Below are 26,863 nucleotides of genomic sequence, written 5' to 3'. Positions count from 1 at the left end.
TTACAAAATGTTCTCTAAAACAATGATTTCTCTTTAAAAAATACTATATGCATTCAGTTTTATGAGAGGCTCTGCATATATTGAGAAATATTTAAGCAATACGTATATTTTCTAGCATGCCATAATTTTTAAAGGAGTCACCGCAAAATATTAACCATGTTTCTCTCTTGGGAAATGGAATGGGGATTGTTGGGGATGGAGATGAAGACTTTGACTTTTCCCTTTATTCATTTCCTCCAATGTCTGGATTTCTTTTTAACCCCTGTGCATGTATTTCTTTACAAGTCATTATCTGAGCAGTGAGATTACAGGCTGCTTTGTTTTCAGACATTTTTCTATCTGAAACAGAAGTCATTTAAAAATGCAAAGTCCTTTTTCAACTCTCTCATGAAAGATTAATCAGTCAATGTATTTAGAGACTTGGTTAGTTTGACTTGGAAAAGGAAAGGTGCCTGTCCTTAGCGTTTTAGAATTTTAGCACTGAGAGGATCCAGGCTTGCTGCTTTACAATAAGGAACTGAATTTAAACAAAATGGAATGATTTGTTCGAGTTCACACAGCTAGTGAGTGGCCAGACTAGAACAGTCCAGGTCTCCTAACTATTGCAAGTACTTTTCCTATGAAACCATCCCACCTTCCCTAAGTATTAACTACTTATATTTCCAAATTTTGTATTGTAATTTGCAACTGTAAAAATTTGCAAGTATATTCCATTGATTTAACTGTATCTTAAAGCCAAGCTTTAGAAGAGGTATAAATATATGTAAGGGACAAATATTCTTAGGTCAAACGAACTGCAACCATCTTAAGTAAAGTATTAAGTGCTGGAAAATACACTCAGCTCAAAAAAGAAATGGTGCTCACCTGGGAGAAAGCTCATTTTTGAGGGATGGAGGATTCTAGATGAAAATAATGACGTCATCTAATGATTTATATGTGGCCATTCATCTGTTGGGATTGTAAAGAGGCCTAATTAGGCCTCAAAAAAACTCTTTAATTGTAAATATCTTCTTATTAAACAAATAAGATTGGTAGAGTGGAGACACGTGTTCCTACAAAAGCCTCTTATACTGCATGTTTTATCCAAGGACTTTGCAGTCATGAAAAGAAAAAAAAAACCTAGGTAATTCTACGCTAGAAGGAAGCAAAAAGCATAAAAAATTATCAGCGTTGATGCTGAAACCTAATTCAAAGGTAGACATTATTACAAACATGACTTACTAGAAGAGACTGTGAAATCACTACTTTCTCCTGCTGGAATCCTAGTCTTCCTATTTCCTCTTACTATTTATAAAAAGGCTGAGCTCACCTCTTGGAATGAGTGAAAAGAGATGTGGGATCCATGGCATAGCCTTTTTCTGTAGCTTGTAGAAACATATGTGCACGGCTCCTTGCACTGCTGACCTCTACCAACTGAGGGAACATTCCAGAGGGATAGTTCCTTTCCATATGGAAGTGGTGACGTTGAATTGAAATGGCACTCAGTAAGTATTTTCTCAATAAATGAATCAATATCTGTTGCCGATTTTGCCTCTCCACTCTAAACCCCATAAGGAAGCTTCGAGAAGCCTGGAGAAAATTTATTTCTACTTCTTTCCATCCTACTATTTTGAACTGGAAATACACAAAGAAAAATGGATCCTGGATAATTTCTGGCCAAATTGCTGGAGGAAAAAAATAAGATAAAAGAGAATTGCTACCTATTTGTAGTTGCATGGATGTTGAATTTTTCTAATAAAATAAATTCTCATTATTTCACCATTACCTCCTTCCTGGAGAAGATTATCATTGCCAGTATCCCTCATTTGCGTTTTAAAAATTTAATATGTTCTACTAGAGTGATAAATTATACCTTATTTTTATTTTCATTCTTTCATTGCTGGATACTGAGGCCTTGAAAATTAAGTAAGTGTCCACACAAAGAAGTCCCTGGTCAAGGACAGAGCTGGAATAATGGGTTTGAAGAAGAGCGTGGATAAGGAAAGATGGGTGCTGAATCAGTAGAGGATGAGAAGTTATTGGCACTGAGCAAGGACACAAGCCCAAGAGAAAGAAGGCTGACTCACCAGGAAGTGGAATTAGCACAAAAGGTCAACTTTCTCTCATAGATAAAGGAAACCTCACAAGTCATATCCCTGACACAATAAAAGCAAAGCCTAGACACTTTGGCAAAAACATAATAGGCCCAGAGAACAACGTTTCTAGAAAAGACTTTGAGTAAGATTTAAAAATGAGAAAAACATTTTTAAAATTGGGTACCTATTGGGATAAAAAGAATTTCCAGACAAGTTAAGGATTAACCCTAGATCTTTTGTCACATGTGGGTACCACTAGTAGCAAAGAGAGAAATGTTCTATGAGTTTTCATTTCAAAAAACAAAGGAAAGTAAGAGAGAACTGTATGAAAATAATAATGTAAAATTAATTTTAGCAGCAAAATATCATTGCTACCATTTAAACTAAGAAACAGCCCTTCTAGTATTGCTGCCACAGGCTCAATCTATCACGACTCAGCGTTGGGAATGGGATACGGAAGACACCGGAGGGAGAGAAGAGCTAAATACGAAAATCTTCAGAAGGACACAGGGAAACCGTTAAAATTCATTGCTTCAGGCAGTCCACTAAACATTTTCCAGTCTGCTTATTAAAGCTGTGGAAAAATTAGGGACTCACATTTCTCACTCTTGGATATGGAAGCGTAAGTTGCAAGAAGATAGAAGGCAAGGAAATGGCCAAAGGAAGGAAAACCATGACTTAGTTATGGCTAATCTGAATTTATTGGTATTTCTCAATTTAAGAAAATGCAGAGAAGATCAAACTAGAGGATAGGGATGATATAAAACTGCAATTAATTTATATACGAAAAGAGGAGGAAGAGAGAGGGCTTTCTTAAATAAAGCATAAAAAATGGAGAGAAACTCTCACTGTCTAGTCTGTACTTCATTTTATTCATTTTTACAATAAATGTATATTGAATAGGCGCTCTGCATAATGCATATGCCAATAAAAGGGCAAGAAAAAGTCACTTGACCATTCTGAACATGCCAATATCAAAGTGGAAACTCTCTCTTAGACGTTAAAATTGCTACCATTTATTGCTTCCCACGTTTTAAGCTTTGCGCAAGAAAATTTACGTCATATTTCGTTGAATTCCTCTTGCAGCTCTGTGAAGTGGGCATGTCTTTCTGATGCAAGGCTCTTAGTCTTTCTACTGTGCCACGCTCTTTGTCACCTCTATCTTACCCTAGAGGATATTTGTAGTTTGAGGAGGAAGAGGGAAATTTTTCTGAGGACATAGGAACTAAAGGCAGTACTCTTGGGGGAGGGGGCCTAACTAAGAGAATTTGAGAGGTCAGCATGGAAAACTGAGAGAGCGTGTGATGTGAGCACTTAGTACAGTGCTTGGCATACCATAGGTATTCAATGTGTGGTGATACTGATGGAAGACAAGCAGGAGAAAGAAGGCAGGCTTAGGATGGATGGATAAACAATTGGCCAAGTAAAAAGATTTTTCTTTTCCTTTGAATGAAGCTTATAGGGGTCTGTGTGAAGTCATAATATCAAGAAAGTAGAGGGAAGCATATACAACTGAGGTCATGACAGAGATAGGGTTCCTGCAGGAACGGAAAAGGAACATCCCATCAAGAGCTGAAGGTTGAATGCATGGTCTCCAAAACTTCCCAAAGACAGTACGTACTTATCCCTTTAGTCATCATGCAAAAAGAACAAGGCATTTCAAAGATTTGGGGTTTCAAAGGTTTCGGATATATATATTTCTTAGAATTGCTTGTTTTGTCATTTATTTCTATGAAACTTATAAAGCTGGCTCTGTGTGAAGGTGCTTGCCAGGGAGAAACTGATTGTCGGGTTCCTCATCTTTTCTCAAGATACTGTAGATTATAGGAGGCTATTCATCAACATTGCAATCTGAGTTTTTAGCATCACCTTGTAATAAGTTTTCCTTTTCTCTCATGACATACGGAAAGAATTTTAGGGTACTCATAATGCCCTTAACAATTTTTTCTTTTTTTTCTTTTTTTTTTGAGGAAGATTTGCCCTGAGCTAACATCCACCACCAATCCTCTTCTTTTTGCTGAGGAAGACTGGCCCTGAGCTAACATCTGTGCATCTTCCTCTATTGTGCATGTGCGATGCCTGCCTCAGTGTGGCTTGGTAAGCCGTGCGTAGGTCCGTGCCTGGGATCTGAACCGGCCAAGCCAGGCCGCTGTAGTGGGGGCATGTGAATTTAATGGCTATGCCACTAGGTGGGCCCCTTTGAACATTTTTTTGAAAGAAAAAGACAGATATTTGAAATTAGGGAAAGCCTTAAATATTTAGAGGTGGTAGATTTGTATCACACAGATTCTCGCGTGAAGAACTTCTGCTTAATAGCATAGCTGTAGAAAGAGGCAGTCAAGCATGAAACCCTAGGTACCATTAAATAGAAGACCAAATAAAAGTTTTTTTTAATACCACATTTCTTAAGGTATCTTAACATGTCTGAACCATGCCTAAGTCTGCCTTTTCAAAAGTTACGACTAGAAAATTAGATAAATTTCTTCAGTCTATATTTCAAACATTTTCAACATGAAATTTTGGTCACTTTCCTTTATATATTAGCAGAAAATTATATCGGTGGAAAATTGTTGGTAGAAAAATATGTATATTTTTCAAAATATATGTGTTAGTATTTCATGATTTCTTACTGTAAAAAGTAAGGCATTATTTTCTCCTTTCCAGAAGTAAAAAATATATAACCATCAAACTAAATTTGCAAACTACAGAACAGTATAAAGAGGAAAAAAAGTCACCATCCAAAGACAGCAATTTTGTATATCTCCTACAGGGCTGTTTGTGTGTCTTTGGGAGTGGGGAAGGATGATATGCTTAAATAGGAAGTTTTTTCAGGCTGCCAAGATCAGGACCTGTGCTGTCTTGTTTTCCCATGGGACTACTGCCTTTGAGAGAAGCAGGGTCTAGACAATCCATAGCAATGGCTCTAAAATCTAAGTCTCCATTTACCCAGAAAAGGAAAGAAATGGTTTTCTCTACCTTACAAAGTAATAGCCCCATCTCTAGAAAATGAACAGCTAACTCTACATTATAGATAGTCTATAAAATGACTTGAAATTTTTCCAAACTCATTCTGCTTGGTTTTGCACGTTCATAATTCATAGATGACTCCTTGGTGACCTAGTGGCAACCTCTCCCCTCCTAATTTGGGTCTGACTCCCAGGTTCCTGAGGCTATTAATTATACGCTCTTCTGAAATAAGTTCCTGTGTAGCCTTCTTTTTAAAGAATCCTTAAACTCAGGCATTAAGCTGCACAGCCTCATTTTCAACAATTATTTAGATAGGTATTAGTTTTACTGGTTCCTTCCTCAACATTATTTCTTACTTCCATATCTTTCTTTCTTGGATGCATGTTTCATTTGCTGGAGTATGTTCACAAGTGGTCTTTGCACATCTGAAAAGTTGAAATTGTCTAGCTTTTGTGTAATACTGTTACAATGCCTCAGAACAAGGGTTTCATGAGACCCTTGGAAAACTTTGGAAAGCAATGTTATCACTTTACTAAATTTATGTTGACTGATAGTATTGAGATTTCTGAAGCCTGACTGATCTCATTATTAATAGTAAACTTTCTTGTGACCAAGGAACCCCCATAAATGTTAGTTCAGTTGGGCCCCACACAAAGAATTATCAGGAATACACATTTACGTTCTTTTAATACAGGAAATTTCAGTTGTACTTTCCGCCCCTGTTCTACTGTGTTGCTGAGTTACAGACAAGTAAACAGAAATAGGAAATTTAACAAGTTTCATCTAAGGTCTTAAAGAGAAATGAAACAAAAACTTTTTAAAAAGGTAGGCTAGTAAGGATAAGCTGTGGATTTGTTAATACCTCCTCTGCTCTAGTCCACCCACCCCCTTGATAGGTACATTGAATCATAGTCATGTCTATAGGACAAGAAGATCACATGTTCTATGCTGTGAACCAATATTACTGAGCTTTGTATGGCAAAAGTTATTTTTGCTACTAATTTATAGAAAATGAGATTTGGGTAAGAACAAATGCTAAGGTAAGGGGTGAGGCCAGAATCTTACGCCAGAATGGCAACACTATTTTGAAAACTTCCTAAATAAGCACTTTTCATTTATAACTGGAAATTTCTACTCTCCCTCCCCCTAGTTATTTGTACTCGAGATTCATTGCCAGGTATCCCATCCTGTAGTGTGAAGATGTTTGAAGAAACCATAAAGACAATGAACTCTGGAAATATAGAGTCAAATTTAAAAGACAAATCTCTTCCTGGAGATTGGTTACATTAGATTTTGCTGGATATGGAAAATGAATATCATAGCCTTCCCCTTCATATCCTGGAGTAGCTCTGCCATGCCCACCGGAATTCCTATGTGAGAACTTGAAACAAGATTTGATTTCATTCTCCACAATGAACACATGGTGGATATACAAATGGCTTCTAAGCCTTTTGATGTTCATTAAGAGGAAGGAGTGGGGAGCTGTTTCCTGGAAGAGCATTGGGCACCAGGGAGCATTAAAGAAAGAAACAATGGCAAAGGAAATGTCAGTCTTTTGCACTCATTATGTTTCTGTGAACAATGAATTTCATGAAAAGTTTAGGGCCTTGAATGGACGTGTTACAGGTTCCAATCCTGTTCCCACCACTATCTTGGGGACCACGCATAATACTTCTTAACTTTAGATTTACACTTGAAAAACAACCAACATCGTACCTACTTCCCCTAGTCACCTAATGGGAACACTGGGTTGTTTCCATTACAGACAATATGAAAAGCCTTTTGGAACATTTGTAGTTTACAAGATCTATTAAAAGTCGTGATAATATCAAGTCTTATTTTTTCCACCCTCCAATTCCCCACATTAATTTTCTCCTTCTTAAGTATAGAGAATACTAGAAAAATTTAAAGAAGAAAATAACAACCCTTCATATTTACATCAACTAGAAATAACCTCTGTATAACTTTCAATATGTATCCTTATAGTCACATATATATACATAGCTTTGCTTTCAAAGTAAGAATTAAGAATTTTGTAAGTTATAACAAATGAGATTTATTTATCTATTTTTATTAAGCATAGTTATTCAAATGGAAGTCAATTGTGGATTTTATTTTCTACAAAACTTTCTGTTTCTGCCAAACTACTACTCCAATTTTCATTTTCTGACCTTAAGGCACAGCAACTCTTTGGAGGTTTTTAAATGGATTTTGTATGACTCAGACATTTCACATGTATTATAGAGCATATATCATCAAAACCCTTGAATTGTTCCAAAGTTACAGAAAGAGAAATCACAGTAATCTGGACAATGCGTTAATCAGAAATTCATACATGAATTGTTCAGCTGACAAGACCCCAGTCAGAATCTTATCTACCCTTAAGTTTATTATCTTAGGACTTTCAATGCTGAATATGAATGAACAGCCAATAATAAACTAGCAATTATCTACCACCTGTAATTTACAAAGAACTGTGTTAGAAACAAAGTATAAGCCACGGTCCCTATAACCAAAAAGGACTGACTGACTCCTCATCTTTGTCATGTTTTTGGAGAGTTCCCTTAGGAAAATTATTCCATGCCCCACCTCCACTGTGACACTCAATGTCAATTGAGCCTTTCAGGAATGAGGGTTACCTAAATTTCACATGTTCCCAGACCTGGCTCGTTTCTTCCCGTTCCATTCATGTCTGTATTTAGAGCTGTAGGTCATGTTTCGAATTTCCCCTCCTCTTTTCCTAACACTTACTGATTCCTTAAGAAGGACATAAACGAGGGCAGGAGAAAGCTTTTATTAACTGAGTATTAGGCCTTCAGTAATACTCTATATTAGCATATGGTTAGCGCTTTAAAAATATTATCTTATTTAATCTGTGCATCCAGCTCTTGATGTTAGTATTTCTGGTTAATAGCTATTCACCCTCAAAATCCCATTCTCCTTTTTCTGGGGCATGTGGGCTCCCTGTTCAAGACTACATTTCTCGGTTTCCCGTGATCTTCCCTTCACATCCCATTGGTGAGAACTTAGTCACATGACCAATGGGATGTGAGGAGAAGAGCAAAACCTCTGTGTGCGTGACTTAAAGAAAATTGTTCATCACGGACTTCCTCTTTTCCCCCTTCGTGCAGACTAGCTTGATTTGCTGAGACTCGGCTTTGCTCCTGTCAATGTCGAAAATGGACTAGGAGATAGAAGGAATCTGTGCTCCTGGATAGCTTAGAGGATCAGAACCAGCCACCCAGCTTAGGACGCCCACCTTAAAACGGTTACACAAGAAGGAAAGATGCAAACCTCTAATTTAAGCCATTGTCTTTTTCTTTAAACATTGTATTTTGAGGTCTCTCTCTTTCAGCAGCTTAGTCCTTACCTCAACTAATAAAGAATTACTGACTTCATTTTACAGATCAAAAAGTGAGGTTCAGAGAGGTAATTCCCTTATGTATTAGGATTTTTCCAATTTCCCCTCCTTGGTCAGCACAGTGTATTCCACTGAAACACAATAAGGCCCTTTTAGAATGGGAACAGAGCAAAACCCAGAACCGAGTGGGCCCAGAACCAGAGAATGCTCAGCCCCCACAGGATCCAAGTCAAAACTCTCTTTAATCTCTCCATTTCTGGATCTCAAACGAGCACCCTTCTGTTTACTAGTTCTCCTCAAGAGGTTTGCTTTCCCAGAACAGGCTGACCTCTGGTAAGAAGTTCAGAAAAGAGCTGTCAGGGTTGTAGGTTATGTGGCATCATCCCATCTTATCTCGACACCTCTGACAAACAGCAGAGGAAGAAAGGACTCTTGCCACATGAGTTCCTCATCAGTCCCCATCTCTTAGGGAGTATATTATTCTGTCAAGAAAAAAAATCCATCATCTTGTTCTTCAAAGGCCAAATAAATATAGTTAACACCAAAGCTGTGCTCTGCTGACCAAATAGCACAGCCATAAAAAGATAATCTTCATGACATAAATGACTAGGTCTCCTCGATAAATCAATACGGCAAAAACCTTGAGAGTAAATCAAGACAAGTGGGAAACCAGCTGGAAGAAATGAAACAGGCAAAGCAGGTGGGTTGGTTTGTGTTCGGGAAGATGAAACACAGCATGAGGCATTGCATGTTTACACAAAAGCAAGATCTGGAAACTTTGTCAGGCTTTGAACTGAGCTAAATGCATGACTTATTTAAGAAGAGCTAGTAGCTGGGAACTGGTTGAACTAAAGAGTGTCGAGACTAATTCTGAAGATGTTTTCTTATACTTAGCCTGTTTTTATGTGCTCTGAGGATTGCCAAACAGCCAGTGGTAGATGATTCTTCATCTAAGTGTGATTTTAAGTGATGTGAGGGATGGTGGGACTGACTGTTTCCCCAGAGAAGCAGAAAGAAGAAATTCTCATAAAAAAATGCCTTTGTTGTGTTGGGTAGCTGTAAAAAAGGCAAAGGGAGAGTAGACCTTTGACAGGGGGTTCCTTATTAGGACAAAACCAACACCAGGCCAAACAGTCCTGAATCACTCCAACACACATCTGTGGCCACTCATAAGGGACAAAAGCTCAAGAGTGAAACCACAGCACCACCTGGAATACATACCTTAGGCAACATTATCTTGTATCCAGCAACACTATCACCTTTTCCAGAAAAGGCTTCCTTGCTGTTGTGCAGGTGGATTTAGATATCACAGTTGATTCCATTTTGGCAGGGCTTATTAGGCCAAAAATAACCACCTCCTTCATTTTGGGCCTCTGGGAATGTGTCAGAAGTTGTAGTCCAAGCATGCAAAGACACACACACACTAAAGAGTGCCAGGAGTCTGATTTCCAGTAACTTCCAGCTAAGAACCCCAGAGTCAGCATCTCCTGATTTCTCACACAAAAAGATAAAAACTAACAAAAGCCACCAAAAACTTGAGTTTGCAGAATCTGAGATCTCCTATATCGAAATGCAAGATGGGTAGAACTGGATTGAAAAATGCAGTTGAAACCCACCAAGGCCAAATTTCTGCAACAGAACAAGCTGCTCAGCTGGGAGAAAGTAGAGAACTCCCCAAACCATTTGTCCTTTGGCTCAAAAACGCCAGCCCTATACCAGCAAGAAAACCGAGCAGCTGTTCCTCTCCTGCACAGATGTACTACCTTATGAAGTGGGAAGAGAGACTTCTGTGCCCACTAAACCCTCCTGACCTACACTCATTGCTATGAATACAGCTCCTCCTATACAAATTAGAGACTGATGCTCCCAGGAAACACCTCGAGAGGAGCAGGGAGGGTTGCCAGATTTAGCAAATACACACACAGGATGCCCAGTTGAATTTGATTTTCACGTAAACTACAAATAATGTTTTAATATATAACTATGTCCTAAATAGTAAATGGGGACTACAAATACTTTTTTAGTGTAAGCATGTCCCAAATATTTATGAGACATACTTACACTAAAAAAGTATTTGTGATTTATCTGAAATTCAAACAACCAGGCATCCTGTATTTAATCTGGCAACTTGAGGAAGGGAGAAAAGAGAGAATACATTACCACATTGCATCATGGAGATACAGATTCGACAAATAAGATTGTTGTAGGTTGAGGCAAAGACACAATAAGCCCTTGCAATGATACTGACTGAATATTATAAATTTACATTTACTAAGATTGTTCAGAACATCGTAGCCTGGGGAGGATAATATCCCAAATCAGCCCAATATATACAGAATCACTGCAATGAAGACTGCCTCTAAGAAACTAAGAATTGGGCTAGAATGTATATTTATTGACTTGCCTTTTAGCTGATTTATAGCTAGATTTCAACAGACACCAAATGTCATAAGGGAAATCCATGTACTTATCAGTTGACAAACATTGAGTCTAGACAGAGCTAGTTTCATTAAGAATAGAAAAAAAAAAAAGGGAAAATATATTCAGAACAAAGGAAAGTAACTACTATCCCAAGAACATAAAAGTATTCTTTTATACTGCTGACATAATCATTAGTAGCAAAAGAATATGAACTCCATGAAACAAGAGCTGGAAGTCTAAGGATGAATTGAGAAGCAAGGTACGTCAGATAAAGAGATTTTAGGAATTTAGAATTAAATGTAGCAAGAGTATCAGAATTTTTGTTGGAGTCATTGAAGGAATAAATAATGTATAACATTGAATCAGAGTTTAAATATGAAATGTGCTCTCAGAACTCATAAGAAAAGTCAAAGGTGAAAATAATGAAGAGATGATAGCTAGAAAAGACAGAGAACTCCGCAAGTTTCAAGAATGACAAGCAATCCAAATTAATTAAAAAGAAAAAAAACCTGTTTGCCTCAGATTTGCCTTCTGCAAATTTGCATATATTTGCCTTAAGTAAACTGTAATTTCCTGTGGGTGGTGTAGGGAGGAGAGAGAATGATGTGGAAAGGATACTTAAAAATGTACAAAAATGCTCACAATATGGCATTGAAACAAGAAAAAGAAGTAGAACACTAAATTGAATATACAGTATAGACTCAAATATGGAAAACTGCAAAAGGCAAAGATGGGAAAAACACCCTAATGGGCTGGCAGTGGTTATCTCTTAGTGGTCAGATAATGAGGAACTTTTATGTTTTCTGTATGCTTTTCTCTATTTCCCATGAACTATACTTATTAGTTGAATAATAAGTCAAAATATGTTCTACAAAGAACTGTGATACAAAATGGCGTATTTAACAGAATCAAACTTTTCAGAAAACGTATTATAAAAATACAAGAGAAAAGTATAACAAAAATGTTAATAGCGTATACGAAAGAAGATATATGAATGGCAAATAGGCACATGAAAAATTTGCTGAATGTCATTACTTATCAAGGAAATGCAAATTAAAGCCACAATGAAATAGCATTGGGCACATCAGAATATGACTAAATTAAAATGTCTGACACCACCTAATAATGGCCAAAATGTGCATCTATATTCAGTGTTGGCAGCAATGCCTACAACAGCAAAAAAAAATTGGAAATAACCTGACTATCTAAAACTAAAGAAATTGTTGGCAAATTATTGTATCACTTCAAAACAGGATATTTATAGATGACAACAGTTATGTTTCGAGAGAACTTTAAATGACAGGCTAAAAGCTTATAATGTAATATTGAGAAAATATGTCAGATATCAACAGTAGTTCATCTGTGGTGGTAGTAGGAGATAGCTAATTTTTTTTCCTTCATGATTTGCCAAATGTTAGCATATACTACTTACATTAGAAGAAAAAATAGACATATTTTAATGTAAGGACTTGTTTCTGGAATTCAAATACAATTACTTCAGCAAGGAAATTCATTCTTTATGAGCTAGTGACCCTTGCTGATGATTTGTGAATGACTTGGGTTTCTGGGGCAATAGCTTTTCTTGATATATTTTATAATTTTGGTTTAATTATTGGTTCATTTGGTATTCTATAGGTAGTATTACTCAAAATGTGGTGTGCATCCCCAGCAGTCCCTGGATTCAAAACTATTTTCATAATAACACTAAGATATTATTTGCCTTTTTCATCGTGTTGACGCTTGCTCCGATGGTACAAAGACAGTAGTGGGTAAAATTTTTGGTGCCTTAAGATGAATCAAGATGGTGGCACCAAACCATTCCAGTTGTCACTGTATTCTCTGCTACCACATACTCACTGTGAAAAAAAAATCAGAATGTCCTTGAGGAAACAGTAAAAATTACTTTATTAAATCTCAGTCCTAGAGTACATGTGCTTTTGATATTCTCTGTGACACAATAGGACGTAAACCTAAAGCATACAAGGTATGATGATTGTCTTAAGGACAAGCACTGTGCAATTCGTTGAGTTGGGAGCTGAATTCTCACTTTTTTCAGGGAACATCATTTTTACATCAATGACTGACAGAGAGCTATGGTCATTCAGATCTGGATATTCAACAGACATTTCCTGGCAAATGATCAAAGTGAGCCTGTTACTTCAGGGAAAGCAACTAGTAGTATTTATTGTCAGCAATAAAATCTGAGCTTCATGGTGAAAATTAGAATTTTGGAAAATTGATATCCATTGCTAGGGGTTTAGCAGCTTCCCAAAACATAAAGACTTTCAGATAAAATCAATTTAGTGTTATTGAATGTGATCTTTTTATGTTACATGACGAAATGGGCTGACATTTGGAAGAGCTTCATAACTCACTGAACCAATATTTTCCAAGTGACCGGTGTATGATGTTACAATTTTATGCGTGGGTGAAAGATCCATTCAAAGTGCAAGAGAGATCAATGGCCTTTACTGTAATGGAGTAGGAGGAGTTTACTGACAGTTTCATATTCCATACTGAATTAACTGCGAAGAAGCTATTATTAAAATAATCCTCCCTTTTCCAACCACATTGGAATATGAGGTGGGATTTTCTTTATATACTTCAGCCAAAATAACATATCACAGCAGATTGGATGTAGAAGCTGATATGATAATCCAATTAATTGTTTCTCAATAAATCCCTGAGTTGGGTTTATAAAGCCCTGAGTTTAGAAGCTCGTCAGGTATTGTTTTAGGTGAATGAGGATTACTATCAACTTTCTGGTACCTATATTCAACAAAACAAAGGTAACTGCCTTTTCTTACAAAATTATCCTAATGAGACATTTTCTCTGTTCTCTTACATATTGGAGAGAAGGAAATCAATTGTAACTGCTTATTTTTTTGAAATTATCCTAACGTTATTAACCTTGATACCAAAAATACATTATTCCAATGGATCAGTTAGGATTGTGTTTAGCAGTGTGTAATATAAAATTATAAAATCAAAACTGTAGTGAAGGAGATTCATTCTTTTCTTGCACAAAAAGAAGTTCAGATAGGTCCTCCAGGGCGTGTGCTGTGATTTCACAATGTGGTCAGTGTCCTAGGCTTGTTAAATCTTTCTGCTTTACCATCTTTAGCATAAGATTTTAATCTTCTTGTTTGCAAGGTGAAGATTTTACCATCCACTCTACCATCCACGCTCCAGGCAGGAAGGAGGCAAGGTAACATCAGCAGCTATCATGCTGCATCTCATTGGCCAGAACTGTGTCACATGAGTTGAAAGAGAGACTGGGAAATTGAATTTTAACCCTTACTGACCTATTGTAGTGGCAGGCAGGGGAGAAATGAGTTTGAAATACATGCTGGATCCACCAGTCCCAGTATCTGCCTTATTGAGTAATAATGGCTGTCTTCAGTGCAAGGAAAAACAGTAGAAACTGACTAGCCCTAGGGAAAATTGAAGTAGGCATGTACTTCCTCCTGGGCAATGTAAATTAACAATAGCATTGCTGGGGTGGCCAAAGGTGAAATTACTTATGCAAACACACTCTGTTGAGAAGCACACAGTAAATGCAGAACTTACATTCTTAAAAACAACAAAAAAAGAGTCAGCCTTTAATTTTCCTTGTAGAAAAAAAAATTTAGGACAAATAACCTAATTACAGAAAAGCAAACTTAGCAGTTGTCAACCTTCTTCCTTTATGAGGCCCACAGCATGTAAGGAAGATACAAGAAGGGAAGACCCAGTGTTTCTGAGCCATTCCTTACCAGGAACAGTCATCTGAATATGACGCCACAGATCATAATCGGTGAGGAAAAGGCTTCATTCCTTCCACATTCCCTGTTTATTGAGCACAACTATGTGCCTGGCTCTTTCTGGTTGGGGTAATGCAATGAGTAAGGTACAGTTCTCACCTCAAGGAACTCAAGATCCCAGTGGAATTTGCAGTGAATTTTTGCCCATTACTTTATCTACAGGAGGTTTAATGAGCCAATCGGTGTAAAACTATATAGAAAATGGTTCTAACATCAAGATCTCTGTCTCTGCTTGTATACTCCTCAAGCTGTAAAATACACTTTGCTTAATGATTAGGGCACCAAGTTCATAATAAATGACCTAGTGACTCTTATTGGATAAGAGTCTGGAGATAATTTTCTTGAAGCCAAATTCTTGGTAAGTATTTTAAAGTGAGAAGGAGAGAAGAGAGCAATATACCTTAGCATGGGACAGGTTGATTGTTCTGCACCATGAAGGGGATTTGAGGAGCAAAGATTAGACTGGAGGTTTCTTTTAGTTGAAAGAAGTGACTAAAATTTATCTTCTTTCTTGGAAGAAAATGGGAATACATAGAAAAAAATACTTAATATTTGAGGATCAAAATTGGATACTTTCCTTCAGCTTTCCAAAATTTCAGTGGTAGAAAAAATTGTATATATAATGCTTTATCGTGTGATATATATTTTTAATCTGTTTTTTAAAAATTTTTTTCCTTTAAGCCAAAATTTATTTGAAAAGGGTGTTAAACTTCTTGATGAGTTTTTCTAGTTTGGAGTCTGCTATTAGTCCCAAATAAAACCAAATACCTACTCAGATCTTTTTACTAGTTTACCAACGTTATGCCCAAACCATAACATTTTTCTGGATTTGACATTCTAAATTCTGCTTTCCAACCTACTTCCAAATCTTTAATTTGGGGAGGAAGGAGAGAGAGAAATTTCCGGGTTTATGTGGCCGGTAAGGAAAGTTAGAACAATAGATCAGCTTTAGCCAGGCCTCAATTTAAATATCCAGCACTTTTCAGCTCAAACAGGCCCTCTAATTTGTCAATTCTGGTTCTCTGTAACTTTGGATCCAACGTTTTAGCATTCAGTCCTTTAAACAAGTTATAATATTGGAATATCATTGCCCATATGAACCTCTTTGTTATGAAAATTTTGTGGCAGTTTTTGGGAAAGGGGAAGTTCGTAAAATATTTTATTGGAGAACCTATATGAATATCAATTCTCTGCTCAGTTTTAAGCCCAGGATAATATGATTTCTGATTCTGGATCCTGTTACTCTAATGAAACTATTACTTTCCACCTACAACTTTATCTCCTTCATTCTTTGTCAGTTCTGTTAAAGTCCATAACTCTATAATAAAATTTAAACTTTAATTTTGAAGAATCATTTTGCTTGTGTGTAAAAGCCAAAGTATTTTAGTATAGATTTCAAATGTTAGTATAATAAATACAGTTTTTGAATACAAGGGAAAGGAGAAGGGGAAAAATATGGGCCTGGAGTGCAGAAGATCTGACCTTTATCCCAATTCCTCCATCAATCAGTTGTTAATCTCCCTTAAACTTCCTTTGTTTTTTCCACATAAAAAAGTTAGGATATTGAGACAAAATATCCATTAGGTTTTATTTATTTCTAAAACTCCATAAATATCCTAAGTATTAGAGAACAGAGTATATTCTATTTACTGTTTATATATCTTTGAATCTTTCCAGTATATCCAGCACACCAACATTGTTAAAACATCCTGGCATACCTTACAATTTATAAACTTACATATCATATACACTATTAGATTATTATTTATTATCTCTCTAGGCATAACTTCTAGGTAGACTTAATTATTAGGCCTAGAAGAGATTGTTTAACGAGAAATGCTTCCACTGAACAATGAGCAAGATTTGCACTTCCAAAATCTCATCTAGTATTTTTTGTAAAATATATGAACTTTAAATCTAAATTCAAAGCATACTTAATACTTTCTAAAATTGTTCAGCTATTCATTAAATTAAAAGGAAGTTATACACTACAGATTAGAAAGCAAATGTATAAATTTTGCAAAAGTCATACCAATGACACCACCCTTTTTCATTAGCTTTATATCAAAATACAATTTTATCCAGGACCCTGCTCGAGGCAACATCTGTTCCATGTTTACTTTACTATTACCAATCCTTTCAGGTTTTTTAAAACCTACTTCTAAAGATAAACTTGATTGCATAGGACTCTAATTTCCAACACTATAAAACAATGCTTCCTTTGTTTCATTCGTAGTCTTTAGTACTTAGACTGTGGAAGGACGTTTTTAATGAAAAACTTTGTAGGAGGTATGTAGGTCATTATTAATTTCAGAATATACCAACAGGGACCAAATTAGCATTTTTCCCTTCATTGCTGCTCTCAAAGAGATTGTGATGGTTTTATCAACTTCCATAATGCTTTATTATTTTTCTACTGACTTTTCCCAAGTTTCAGACTAACATGATTTTTTTCACCCAAAACCCTCTCAGGTGATTATGATTTGTATTTACCCTCTGGAGCATCTTTATTTTATCTCTCACAACCAGGCAAGAAATGCACACACACACATGCAAATGCAAACTCATCCATAAATACAAACACACAGGTGTCATTTCGTTGCTTTCACAAGCCTTTCCATTTGTTGACATTCCTCTATTTCTTCCATTCATTTATTCAATAAACATTTATTAAGCACCTTTTATATACTGGGCACTATGTGAAGTATTGTGGACATAAATGTAAATATTACATGGTCTTTTAAGCAGAGTGCGGTCTCGTGGCTGATACAGACATCTAAGTATTACAGTGCATTGTGGTTAGATGCTATAAGTGAGGTAAGTGAAAAGCACAAAGATAAATCGGAGTTGGAAGGATAGCTAGGAAAAAAATTAAAAAATCAAAAATAAGAGTGAAGGCAGGGAGCGTGCGGGACCACATTTGAAAACATCATAGAGTGGGACCTGGCACTTTCTTTATCTTCACGAGAAGTCAGGTTATTCTCCCCCACTGTGTGCCCTACACAAAAGGTTTATCAAAGCCTTCTAGCTTCACAACACAAATCATTCATTCTCATTCCTCAGAGCCACACCATTCATTCTCATTCATATAAAATCCTCTCTGACTTTGGGGCTCCTGCCATCCCATTACCTCCTTCCACCATCCTCTTCGATATTGTTCACCAACATCCTTGTCATGCCTCTACGTTATTCAAGGACCTTAGCGCTCTGATCATTTTCTTTCTTGCCACTATTTTCCTAGCCAATTTCAACGTCAATGCAGATGACCCTATCCAACGAACTTTCTTCACTGTTCCCTGATCTCTTCAATTCCAGGGACCAGCACCACTAGCCTCTCCAACCACACACATCAGACTCATCCTGGACTTTATCAGCTCCCTCCTATTTTCCTGTTTTGGATCCTTAAACTCTTGGCAGTTCCTTCCATAGCCTCACATTACCCTCAACTCCTTATTTTCCACACTCCAGTTATTTGATCACATCAAGAGCACCAACACTTTTACTCTCCATTTTCTCTCTGTCCTCCCAGAGTTTGTCTTTTCTTGACTTGGGTCTACCTAACCCCCAAAGGCTCATTAATTCATCCACTTGAGCCCAGCTGTGCCCATTACAGCACCTGCAGAGGAAAACACAAAGCTTAGCGCATTCCAGACTTTTCCTCTACTCTTACACCTGAAGAGCTTGGCACAACTGGAGAGAAGAAACAAATGGATGTGATGCCATATTTCTGGTCTGTAACTTGTTGCCGACCCTTAATGCTGCTCTGTAATCATTCTCTTCCCCAGCCTCACAGAAATTACTTTAAACTTCTACCAGTCATCCCAATGCGCTGATTTGCTATTTTACTTATCAGTTTTGATTGATGACTGAAATTTTTTTTTACAAGAAAACAGTGACCATCAGACCAACACTTCTTAGACTTCTTGACCTCCTTCTGCCAACATCTGCATGTATCATAAACCATCTCCTTCAATTTTAGTGGGAAGAGAGACCCCACCTCTGATGAAAGCTATTCTCTCTACCTTCATCTGGTTCTCATTTCCTCCTGTATCCTCAGTCACCTGATTCATCGATCACCTTCTCTCTTCTATAGTCAGCCTCTCCTTTTCAGTATATTAACATATTCAAGTTTCTCTCAACTAAAAAACAGTCCCTTTTCTGCTTCGTTTTCCACTCTAGCTACTTCTGACCCTTCTCTTCCTCTCACACCGAAGTGTCCACGAAGAAAGTAGCATGCTCTCTTAGCCTCCACTTCCTCACCTTCCACCTACGCTTTAGCAATTTTTTATTATAAGATATTTCCTATGTATAAAATAATATGCCTATGTAAAATATAAGTGATAATTAAAATGTATTCAGAGCTTAGCTTAGGAAATAAAATATTACTAATGCCTTTAAAATAAACTTATATTTCCCTTCCCAATCCATTCACCTCCCTTATAAAGACAATCATGAATTTTTGCTTGTTTTTCATTTGTTCCTCTATAATTTATACGTATCTCAACAATTTATGGTTTAGTTTTATATAAATTCTATCATACTGTTGGTATTCTTCTATGACTTGTTTTGTTTGTTTGTTTTGTTCCACATTAACTTTGTGCAACTTATCTATATTGATAATCAGAGCAGCTGTGGTTCATACTGTATTATATTACGGGAATTTACTATAAATGGGCAGTGTTTTCAGCTGTTGCTGTTATTACATTCAACCACATGAAGCTGCAGTTTTTGTAGGTTAAAAATGTTTGATTATCAGGATTTAACATGGTTTATCCTATGCAAAAAACCCTGCTGCAAACATTCTTGTATACGTCTGCTTATGCCGTGTATGAGGTTTCCTCTAGGCCAGGGTAGAAGTGGAATTCATAATTCCAACAGTATAAGCATCTCCATATTGACTATATTATGTGAAATTATTTTTCAACATGATTGTTCTAGTTATTGCCACCATCAATATATAAGTGTTCCCGTTGTTTCATATCCTTAACAACACTTGGCGTAAGAGGGAAAAAATTGCAAATCTGATAGGTATAGCATTATATTTCACTGTTTCTTAACAAAATTTTATTGAAACTTTTTTAGAGCAGTTTTAGTTTCACAGCAAAATTGAGAGGAAGGTACGAAGATTTCCCATATATTCCCCATCCCCACATGTGCAGAGCCTCTCCAATTATCAACATCCCCCACCAAAGTGGTACGTTTGTTACAACTGATAAACCTACCTTGACACATCATAATGACCCAAAGTCTATAGTTCACATTAGGGTTCACTCTTGGTGGTGTACATTCTGTGAGTTTGGACAAATGTGTACTGACATGTATCCATCATTTTTGTATCATACAGACTATTTTCACTGCCCTGAAAATTCTCTGTGTTCCATCTGTTCATCCCTCCTCTCTCCCAAACCCTGACAACTGCTGATCTTTTTACTATCTCCATAGTTCTGCCTTTTCCAGAATGTCATATAGTTGGAATCATACAGTATGTAGCCTTTTCAGATTGGCTTCTTTTAATCTGAAATTCTGGCATTTGAGGTTCCTCCATGTCTTTTCATGGCTCGATAGCTCATTTCTTTTTAGCACTGAATAATATTCCATTGTCTGGATGGACCACAATTCAACTATTCACCTACTGAAGGACATCTTGGTTGCTTCCAAGTTTGGGCAGTTATGAATAAAGCTGCTATAAATATCTGCGTGCAGGTTTTGTGTGGAAATAAGTTTTCCACTCATTTGGGTAAATACCAAGGAGTGTGATAGCTGGATCATATAGTAGGAGTATGTTTAGTTTTGTAAGAAACCATCAAAATGTCTTCCAAAGTGACTATATTGTTTTGTGTTCCCATCAGCAATGAATGAGAGTTCCTCTTGCTCCACATCCTTGCCAACATTTGGTGTTTTTAGTGTTCCAGATTTTGGCCATTCTAATAGGTGTGTAGTGGTATCGCATTGTTTTACTTTGCATTTCCCTGATGGTATGTGGCGTGGAGCATCTTTTTACTTGCTTATTTGACATCTGTATATCTTCTTTGGTGAGGAATCTCAAGATCTGTGGCCCATTTTAAATAAGATTCCTTATTTTCTTATTGTTGAGTGATTAGGGTTCAGTCTTTTAGGGCGCCTATGTCTCCAGACTGTGAACTTCACAAACGTTTCTATTTTTTTTCTCCCCTCTTAGGTGGAACAGGATGTCTAGAGCAGGCTGGAGTTGGATAATTCCCTTCTCCCACGTGGAAGGTACAGCTGACTGGAATTGGACAGTTCCCTTCCCCCAGGTCAGTTAGGTTCTGATAATAACTCAGCAGGTTAGGCTCTAGTTAACTGGTTTCTCCTGAGGTCAGGCATTAATAAGAAGAAGACAGTGCTCTGGTTTATTTCAGAATGGTTGCTTTTTCCTCCCCCTCACAGAGCATGGAGGGATATTTCTCTGATCTATGCTGTGGGAATCTGGAAGTAAGTCTCAGAGTACTGTGGGGCACCCCTCTGACTGAGTCCCCCTGGAGTTTTGAACTCTCAAGAGTTGTCCACACTGAGCCTCTAGCAATTCGTTCATTATGGTTCAGGTAAGGGGTGACATTGCATATTCATCTGGCTGTCTCTCCAGTCTTGAGGGCAGCAGTTCCCTCTGTCCTCCCCTCTTTTACCAATCCAAGTAGAATTGATTCTTCAGTCTGTTCAGCCTTTTACTCATTCGAATGGAGTGGTGTCTTCTCACCTCCTTTCATCCTGAAATGACTTTTATTATTCTGGTTTTTAAGTTTCATTTTCCTGATTAGTAAAGAGGTTGTGTATCTTTTCATATTTTTATTAGCCACTTCTGTTTCCCCTTCTATTTATGTTTGTGCCTATTTTTCTGTTTAAAAAAATTCTTTAGTGAGAGTTATTTACAAGTCCTGAATACTAATTGTTTTTCAGTGATACAGTTTGCAAATATAGCTTTCCAGTTGTGGCATACTTTTCCTCCTAGATTTTTATGGTGTCTTTTTTTTTTTTTTTTAAAGATTTTATTTTTTCCTTTTTCTCCCCAAAGCCCCCCGGTACATAGTTGTGTATTCTTCATTGTGGGTTCTTCTAGTTGTGGCATGTGGGACGCTGCCTCAGCGTGGTCTGATGAGCAGTGCCATGTCCGCGCCCAGGATTCGAACTAACGAAACACTGGGCCGCCTGCAGCGGAGCACGGGAACTTAACCACTCGGCCACGGGACCAGCCCTATGGTGTCTTTTGATGAACACCATAAGGTTCTTAATGTTAATGGAGTCAAACTCACCAATGATTTTCTTTAGGTTTTGTTGTTGTTAAATCATCCTTTCCTACTCCACAATCATAAAGATATATTCCTATTTTTAAGTTGTAAAATTTTTAAAACTTTGACTTTTACACTTAAGTTTTTAAGTCCATTTAGAATTGATTTTTGTGTAAGATGTGAAGTAGGAATCCATTTTCATTTTTAAAAAATAAGGATACCAATTCCAGAGCACCACCTATTGAAAAGTCTATCTTTTACTCACACGTCTCAATGCCGAATCTGTCATATATCGTTTCCTTATAAGCTTTGGTCTAACTTGGGGCTCTATCTTCACTTCTACTGGTCTATTGGTCTATTTCTGCACTGAAGAGGCCATGATACATGTTATGGCAAGTCTCTATACTTGATTTTTTTCTTCTTGACTCTAACTCTTCTACTTATTGAATCTTCAAATCAGTCTTCTAAATTTCAAAGAAAATCCAGTTTAGATTTTGGAAGAAATTTCATTGACTCTATATATCAATTTGGGGATAACTGACATATTTAAAATTTTGAATCTTGTTATTTCTGAGTATGCATATCTCTCAATTTAGACCTTTTAAAATATATTTCAAAAAGTATAAATTTCTCCATAAAAGATTGACAATCTTTTGTTAAATTCCTAATCACCTCTATTTGGTTGTACAAATTAGTTTCTGTTTAACTTTTGCATGTTGATCTTATATAATCACTGAACTAAGCTCTTTTATTAATTTGAATAATTTATAGCTTTCTTTGGGTTTTCTATGAAGACAATCTTGTCTTCCACAAATAATGAGATTTTTTTTCTATTTTTTTCCCATCCTTACAAATTTCATTTCATTTTCTTGTTTTCATGTGCTTTCTGGGATCCTCAGTTCAATGTTGAATATATGTGGTAATAGTGGGCATCTTTCTTTTGTTCCTCTCTTTAAAGAGAATTATGTTACTGTTTTACCAATGAGTGTGATGCTTTGTGTGAGATTTTTATAAATACTCTTTTGTCAGTTAGGCAAGTTTCCTTCAATTCCAAGTTTGTCAAGAGTTTCTAATATGGATGAATATTGTGTCTATTTTATCTGCAAAAAATGAGATGATTTTATGGGTTTTTACTATTTTTGCTGATTTATATTAATAGTTCTTAAAATGTTAGCTAGCCTCTTAATTCTTGTATAAGGCCAACTTAGTAATGTGTGTATGTTTCTGTGTTTTTAATACATTGCTGAATTTAGCTTGCCAATATGTTATAGTGGATTTTTGCACCTATATTCATAATTGAGGCTGACCTATAATGTTCCTTTTGGAACTTTCATTATTGGGTTTGGAATCAAGATTATAACAATGACCTCATAAAACAAGTAAAAGAGGAATATGTCATTTTTTTATTCTCTGGAAGAATTTATGTGATATTGGAATTATTTGCTCCTTAAATATCTAGTAGAATTTGTTATCAAACTGTGGACTTGGGTTTTTCCATGAGAAGACAACCATTTAATTTCTTCAATGATTTTAAGATCACACAGGTTTTCTAGTTCTTTCGTAGGTTTTGTAGGAGAGAATTTTCTAGAAGTGTTTTCATTTCATCTAAGTTATTGTAATCTAAAGCTGTCCATAGCATTCTGCTATCCTTCTAGTCTTTATTTCTTCTGAAACTATGTTTCCTTTTACTTTGCCAAAATTGTTTGTATCTTTCCCCTTTCTTCTTGATCAGTTTTATCAGAGACATCTGGATTTTATTTGATTTTATTGTTATTATTTTGGGGGGATGAGGGAGATTGTCCCTGAGGTAACATCTGTGGCAATCTTCCTCTATTTTGTATGTGGGACGCTGCAACAGCACGGCTTGATGAGCAGTGTGTAGGTCTGCACCCAGGATCTGAACCTGCAAACCTCAGGCCGCCAAAGCAGTGTGCAAACTTAGTCACTGTGCCACTGGGTCAGCACCTTGTTTGATTTTTTTAAAGAACAGGTTTGGTTTTGCTCTTATTGTATCTTTATTTTCTACTTTATTAATTTCTGATCTTATCTTTGTTATCTCCTTTCTTCTACTTTATGGGTTTATGTTGTCAATATTTTTTTAAATTGAGTTAAATACTTAATTTATTAATTTTCAGCTTTTCTAACATATGTACCTAAGGCTATAAATTTCTATGAACTATTTTATCTGTATGCTACATGTTTTGATATATGAATTTTTCATAATTGTTTAGTTCTAAAATGTTCTAATACCCATTTTGATTGCTTTGAGTTACTCAGAAGTGTTTTCAAATTTCTAAACAGGAATTTTTTCATAATCTTTTTTTTATTGCCTTCAAACTTAGTTTTATTGTGGTTAGAGAATGTGACCCATATCATATCAAATATCTCATATTTGTTAAAGCTAGTCTTATGGCTTATTATGTGGCTTCTATATATTTATGTAGGCAATAAGTATCATGTGTGCTTGAAAATAATGTGATGTCTCTGTTTCCTGCTTTATTCTGCATAATGCAGTTAGTTCAAGCATGTTATTTACATTTTCAAAGTCTTTTATGTCTTAGTGATTTTTTCTTTTTGGTCTATTTGATCTATCAATTGCCAAGTAAAAGGTCTCAAATCACCCACTACAATTTATGAATCTCTCCTTCTAATTTCATTCTGTATGTTTTGAATTGTGAGATTTGGTGCATGGAATTTTTCTATCATTAGTTAGTGACCCTCTAACTGAAATAATGCTTTTTATGCTAAGGTCTATTTTATCTGATATTAGTATAGCCTCAATCGATAACTTTTATTCACCCTTTCATTTAAAAATGTTTGGGTATTTATATTTTAGTTTCCTGGTATGTTTTGATTCATTTCTACCATCTTATTTTGTGCTTTCCATTTATACTTAATATAGTTTAAAATTAATCTGTATCTTTCTGCACTTCATACGAGGACTTTAGCATGCTTTAACTCTGATCATGCTCCTTCTGACTTATTCATTGTTTTACTTCAGTTCTTTTCCAACCTCTCTGCTGAACACACCCTAAGGTGACCCCCTGTGAGTCATGCCTTTGCGTAATTCTCTCCCTTTGAGTATGAGCAGATCTTGTGACTTCTACCCAATAGAATATTGCAAAAATAATGGGATGTCACTCCCTTGATAAGATTACATAATATGGCAAAGGTGACGGAAATGCTTTCTCAGTTATTATATTATGTTACACGGACTGAAGAGAGTTCTCTTTACTGACTTGAAGAGGTTAGCTACCATATTCTGAGAAGGTGTATGGAATGGGGTGGCCTCTAGGAACTAAGGACAGCTTCCATCTGCCTTTAAAAGGTCTAGGCCCTCAGTTGTAGAGCCTCAAAGAAATCAATTCCGCTAATAACATGGATGAGCTTGGAAGTGGATCTTCTCAGTGGCCCCTCCAGATGAGAGTGGAGCCTGTTTAGGCCTTCATTGTGGCCTTGTGAGACCTAGATTGGAGGACCGATTAAGCTGTGCCCAGACTCATGATCCTTGGAAACTTAAGATAATACATATGTGTGGTTTTAGGCCACTAAATTTGTGGTACTTCATTATACAGCAATAGAAAACTAATATGCCCTCAAATTAGACTTTATAATTATTGTTTTACAGCGTTAATATGTAGATACACTCACATGTACCACTCTGATACTACTTCACAGTTTTCTGGCTTCCATTGTTATTATTTAGAATTTAGTTATCATTCCAATTTTTTCTGTGGAGGTAATCTGTTTTTCTCTCTGGATTTTCTAAAGGACTTTTGTGTGTATATTCTACAGTTTGGTTAAAACTGGGGCTGTTTTGCTTACTAAATTTGAGGAGCCATGTCATCTTTCCTTCTAGAATTTCTTGGCCATTTTGCCTTCCAAAATCATCTCTCTCCTATTTCTCTATTTCTTCTTGGAATTCTGATTTGACTTAGGTTACATCTCATCAATCTATCCTTTATGTCTTTCAACTGCTTTTCAGATGCTCTTTTGGGTCTAACTGCCTCAGATCTATATTCCAGCTCAGGCTTTCTCTCTTCAGTCATGTCTAATAGGCCAAGTAGCATACCTATTAAATTTTTACCTTAATTACTGTATTTTTGTCTCTGTATGTCCAATTTGTTTGACTTTTATTTTGACTGCTCAGTTATCTTTATAGTCACTTCCTTATTCATACATTTTATTTTATTTTTTTACTTTAAACATATTATACACAAATCTCATATTGTGAATGTGACAGTTCCAATGTCTCAACTCTTTCTAGGTCTGATTCTGTTGTTTATTGTTTCTGCTGACAATTATTCCTATTCCTTGTTTCCTTTTTTTGGTTTTGTACTTTTAAATTCTGAGGTGATATAAGGACTTTATATGCAGAAATTCTTTGAGGCTTGATTTGATGGTTGAATCATTTAGAGACAATTATTTGCTTTGGGAGGCCCTTAGGGAAGCTCCAAGCCTGGGGTTGCTTGAGTCTTTTTCAGACTATGCACAGTGAGATGTGGGACCCTCGCCTGAATAAGGACTAGCTCTGGCTTATGAATTCTCAGGGGACATTTTGTTTGTTTGTTTCTTCATTCAAGGCATATTTTATTTTTGTTATTTTTTCTAATTCATACTTTCACTGAAGATGCAATTCTTTACACATCCCAGAACTGAAATCCAACTCTCCCACTAATGCAGACCTGAGTTTGTCAAGGTCAAAACTGAAGCTCTAGATTACTGGAATTAACAGATGATTTCATTGCTTACAACTCTTTGAGTTGGTTCTTCTCAGAGCTCTTGCCTCTGATGACTCTGATAGTTTCTCTAACTCTCTCCAACTCCAGCATGTGTTAAAATACATTTTTAATTTTGTACCTACTAGTCTTAGGAGCTTTGCAGCAGGATAGTTTTTCAGGATATTCACTCTGCCAATATTGTTGGGAAAGGAAGTCTCCGTCTACTGTTCACCTTCCTGTAACCAAGGTTTGCCCTTAGCATTTTACGGAA

General features: G+C 36.4%; 1 long non-coding RNA gene across 1 annotated transcript; it reads right to left on the bottom strand.

The window, feature by feature from the left end:
• Positions 1-864: 864 nt before the first annotated feature.
• LOC138923754 (uncharacterized) lies at positions 865-26,863 on the bottom strand. Its single transcript, XR_011437836.1, has 3 exons — positions 26,736-26,863; positions 12,545-12,680; positions 865-948 (listed from the first exon to the last, which is right to left on the bottom strand). It is a non-coding gene; the product is annotated as an uncharacterized lncRNA (long non-coding RNA).

The sequence above is a fragment of the Equus caballus genome, chromosome 4, assembly GCF_041296265.1.
Source record: "Equus caballus isolate H_3958 breed thoroughbred chromosome 4, TB-T2T, whole genome shotgun sequence".
Lineage (NCBI taxonomy): Eukaryota > Metazoa > Chordata > Mammalia > Perissodactyla > Equidae > Equus > Equus caballus.
Note: the sequence above shows the minus strand (reverse complement) of the source record. Positions and strands in the feature narration are given on the sequence as shown.